Raw genomic sequence first — 5000 nt, 5'->3', positions numbered from 1 at the left:
TGTGTGTGTGTCAGAGAGTGTGTGTGTGTGTACGTGTGTGTGTGTGTGTGTGTGTGTGTGTGTGTCATCATCATAACTGGATCTATGAGCTGAGCTGTGGGTCTATGGATCGGGCTCTGGGCCAGATAGGAAAACATCAGAAAGACGTCAATGCTGGCCTTTCATGAGGCTAACCTTAGGACCTGCCTGTGGTATAAAGAGATGTGAATGTGCGTGTGTGTGTGTGTGTGTGTATGAGAGAGAACATCCATACAAATATGATAGGGAGCTCATTGATTGTCTCTGCAGGGCATGGAGGCTCACCAGATGCTTGTTATGGATGCCCTGAGGCCGTGGTGGAGTAGCAGGGAGGCGGAGGTCTTTAGGTAACACAGAGGTGGCGTAGGAGGGAGGTGGAGGTCTTTAGGTAACAGAGGTGGCGTAGGAGGGAGGTGGAGGTCTTTAGGTAACACAGACGTGGCGTAGCAGGGAGGTGGAGGTCTTTAGGGAACACAGGGTTCTCCTGAAAGCAGGGCCCGGCCACTGACAAACAGTCTACACGGTTACTTAAGGCCACAACCACTAGAGGGGGGCCACACTTTTGCCATCGAGTTTGCCATTGATTTTAGCTCAAGCTACCACCCGTCAATCAAAAACTCTTGAAAGACCCCCATTCCACCCCACTCCGGTCGACGAAATACCCGTCAATCAAAAACTGTTCTAGCAGCACCCTCTCCTGACGAAATATGGCAGAGGGGGGGGGGGGCACAATCAAACTGTTGCTTAGCGCCACCAAAGTCCACAGGCCGGCCCTGTCCAACAGAATGTCAGAGTGGCGCTGGATCTTTTCGGCCACTGTGTAAACACGACAAGGCGAATGAAACGGTATCTTCGAGTAACGGTAGAGTGACCGTCTTTGAACGCCAATGACATCGTTGTTAAAAACCAAAGAAGTGTTACGACGTTCCACAGTGAATTCTGAGGTGTTTTTAGAGGTGTTTTTTGGGTACATTCTGAAATGAATACGCGAGTCAGGTTTTTTAAATCCTGAAATCCTGGAGAGAACACTGTTACACATGCATTGCTCCTCATACGTGTGTGTGTGTGTCTGGAGGGTGTGTGTGTGTGTGCGAGTGTGTGCGTGTCTGGAGTATTTACTGTAAACACCAACCTGATAAGTCCCCTTTCCATAGAAGGACCAACCCTTTCCCCTCAGACAGACTGGATGTCCAGTACTCTTGTCTACTCTAAGTTATCCATGACGGGTCTCCTGAGCCTCTCTTGCCAGAATAAACATGATCTACGGGACAGATGCAGCTTCTGATCAACAGATTGCATCCGGCCCACTCTTCACTGATTGACAATCTGCCTCCGACTCTGTGTGTGTCCACTCGGTCAAGGGCATTTCTGCCTCTCATATTCCAGTCTGTGTGTGTGTGTGTGTGTGTGTGTGGGGCGGGGGGGGGGAGGGAGGGGGAGGGGACCTTTGGCCCGCGTCCAGTAGGTCTGATCGGTTGCCAAATTGGAGAGGAGTCGGTCAACAGAGCTGAGTTTGCTCTATGACATAATCGCTACATCACCCTTTTGACTTTGAGTAGCTGACGCGCTGTACGACCGCTCTCATCAGCACGGCCTGCTAGAGAACGGCTGGTTACATACCAGTGAGAATGACGAGACAAGAAGGCAAATGAGGACACACACGGGCGGAGTTCACGGGGGGGCCAGGGGAGCCAGGCCCCCCCGGCCGAAAAAAATCTATGGTGATTTTCTCTTTTTAAATCGAAACCAGAATAGAAGTCCAAGTAGTACAATACTCATTATTGTATTTTTATTTTTTATTTTCTTCCGATTTTTATCCCTTTTTCACCCAATTTGGTATCCAATTGAACCCAACCTAGCATCCAATTATCCCCTGCCTATTGCGTAGGATCCGCCGCACGACCCCGTGGCCGGAAGTCCCAGAGGAGGTCGCCAGGCAGACTAGCTGACTGGCTCCTCGAGCCCAGCACCGTTATTCCGGCACCCCGGGGGCGCTTTTGCGCGACGGATCCTTGTCCGGAAATAGTCCTATACCGCCCTCTGGAGCGGCCGCTCAATATGCCGCTCCCTGTGTGCCTCTGCCATATCCGGGTCTGGATTCGATCCCAGTCCCCGGTGGGCAGCTTGCACTAGTGGCTAGTGCTTAGACCGCTACGCCACCGCGGGGCTCATTATTGTATTTTAAACAGTTTTTCAGTGCATGAGGTCAGCTCACTGCCTGGGCTAGAGGTACCCTCAATCAGGGTTGCCAGATGGGGCGGGTTACCCCCAAATGGGCTTTTGATCACACTGGGCCGGAAAAAAAGTATTTGGGCGGTCGGGCTGGATAAATAGATAAATAGCATTTAGGCGGTGTCAAAATGTCAGTGCCTGAAAATGACAAAATGTGTGACATTAAAACACACACCGTAATAGCTACATACAATGTGCAGGGTTTTTATTTTATTTTACAAACCTCATTGGCAACAGACATACAGTTTAGGGGGCAGGAGATGGGCATTTGCCCAATAGTAATTAGCGGTTTTCTGACAATATAGGTTTTGGGCTGGTTTTTGGTGGATTTAGCGGTTTTTAGACTGTGGTTAGGCTGGAAATTTCTTTCTGGTGCCCCCCCAAGGGTAAAAGTCAAACTCCGCGTATGCACACACACACGCACACACACACACAGACACACACACACACCCAAATCCTTCCCGGGATACACTATACTACACTACACTACACACACACACAACACACAAACATTTCACGTCGCAACAAGCCAATTACTTCTCAAAAGGAGCATGTCAACGGGGGGGGGGGTATAGATGACACAAACGTTTGAGTTACAGTACGTGCCTCTGTGTGGAGTTAGGAGGATTCGCCAAGTCAATTGCGCAATTTGCTCAACTATTCCCCTCAGGATAGCTAAACAGCGAGCGCATCGCCAGGAGCGCGTAGCGGCTGTGGTAATCAGAGGGGTTTTCGGAGAGCGGGCCAGACCGGTCTATTAGCGACGCAGCGTTGTGTACCCGTTGCATATTTATGCGTGACAAGCTATCGGAGAGTTAATATTGTAAAATGGCAGGAAACGGGCACGCCAAAACATCGCTTCTGACAGAATCATTCAAAACCCCCCGGCCGGCACCCCAGAGATATTGAGTAATGAGAGAAAGTATTGAAAAAAGAATAAGAATTAACAACAACAAGAAACGAAAACTAAAAAAGAGAGAAAGAGTGATTAGACCAGGGTGGTCTCTCTCTCCCTCTCGCTCTCTCTCTCTCTCTCGCTCTCGCTCTCGCTCTCTTTCTCTCCCTCTCTCTCTCTCTCGCTCTCTCTCCCTCTCTCTCCCTCTCTCTCTCTCTCTCTCTCTCTCGCGGCTTAGTGCAGGGAGGCGTCACATTGCTCTAACTAGACTGTTCACTAGAACGTGCTCCGTCATCCTGTCTTCATTTTCTCCCCTTCTGTCTCCCTCCTTTTCTTCCCTCCTTTTCTCCCCTCCGCAGCCAGAGAGCCTGGGGCGGTACATGTGGAGGGATTTGTCGAACTTGTTCTTGAAGTGTTTCTCACTAGCTTTGTCATACACCCTCCGATGGTTTTACAACCGGTGCCAGCATGTGTGTGCGTGTCTGTCTGTGTGTGTGTGTGTGTGTGTGTGTGTGTGTGTGTGTGTGTGTGTACAAGTGATGAATGCGTCAGACGCTGCATGAAAAGTCTCGAATTTCTCATCAAATCTCTCTAGAGTCTCCTCCGTGTGTGTGTGTGTGTGTGTGTGTGTGTGTGTGTGTGTGTGTTCGCAGGGGGCCTACTGCTGCCTGGCAACCCAGACCTGATTGCATGTCTAGCCCTCCCCCCCTCTCTGTACTTCTGTCACACACTGCATCCCGCTGGTTCGACCCGGTCCACTTCATCTTCGTTTACATTTAAATGTCGGCATTTAACAGACGCCTTTATCCCAAAGAGACTTACAACAAATCCATTTGAAGTGAGTAAGCCGTCTATCCACCAGTCGTAGCAGGGAAAAAGTCATCTATGCTCAGGCCTGGGGCCATTGGCAGTTGTCGTGCTAGAAGAAGGAAGATTTTATTTTATTTTTTGATCCCTGGGGGAACAGTACAGGGGGGGTAGTAGATCATCTCTGTCCGACAGGTACAGCCCGATCCTCCTCTCAGGTCATCCTGGGATTTGGACTCAGGCCCGCAGAGCTTCTTATCTGGGTACTGAAAGATACGGAGACCAATAACACACACACACACACGGCCGCACGCGCACACACACACACACACACACACACACACACACACACACACACAGAGAGACACTCACAGACTCAGACACACACACACTTGCACGCACGCACACACACACACACACACACACACACACACACACACACACACACACACACACACACACACACACACACACACACACACAGACTGCCAAAAGGAGCCCAGAAGGTCATGTCCACCTTCAGAGAGTCTTGTCAGTAAACACACAGTGTGTGTGTGTGTGTGTGTGTGTGTGTGTGTGTGTGTGTGTGTGTGTCATTGGGCATGCTGCAGCAGAGACCTGCATACCAGCCTCAGCCCTGGAGGGCACATCACACACACACACACACACACTCAGGGGGTGGTTCATCACACACACACACACACACACACACACACACACACACACACACACACACACACACACACAAGGGGTGGTTCATCACACACACACACACACACACACACACGCGCACACACACACAGGGCGTGGTTCATCTCACACACACACACACGTCGTCCACCGCTAACAGAAGTATCAGACCTTTGAAACGACTTAATGTCTGTCCTTGAATAATCTGGTGGGTATTGGATCAGAGGAGAGTGTATTATTGGTATTTCTCCAGATCGATATAGCTGAGATTGAACGATTTCAGTCGATAAAGCGTCTGCTGATGGATATTGTCTATCGACAAAGTGTGTGTGTGTGTGTGTGTGTGTGTGTGGGGGTG

The 5000-nt window shown here is 50.2% G+C and overlaps 1 protein-coding gene across 1 annotated transcript in view; it reads right to left on the bottom strand.

Moving 5' to 3' along the window:
* Positions 1-5000, bottom strand: part of LOC308162372 (uncharacterized protein) — a gene marked incomplete at its 3' end in the record, with an annotated part of 106119 nt that overhangs the window by 51359 nt on the left and 49760 nt on the right. The window lies entirely within an intron of this gene.

Source organism: Nansenia antarctica (assembly GCF_963989245.1).
Source record: "Nansenia antarctica genome assembly, chromosome: 7".
NCBI lineage: Eukaryota > Metazoa > Chordata > Actinopteri > Argentiniformes > Microstomatidae > Nansenia > Nansenia antarctica.
Note: the sequence above shows the minus strand (reverse complement) of the source record. Positions and strands in the feature narration are given on the sequence as shown.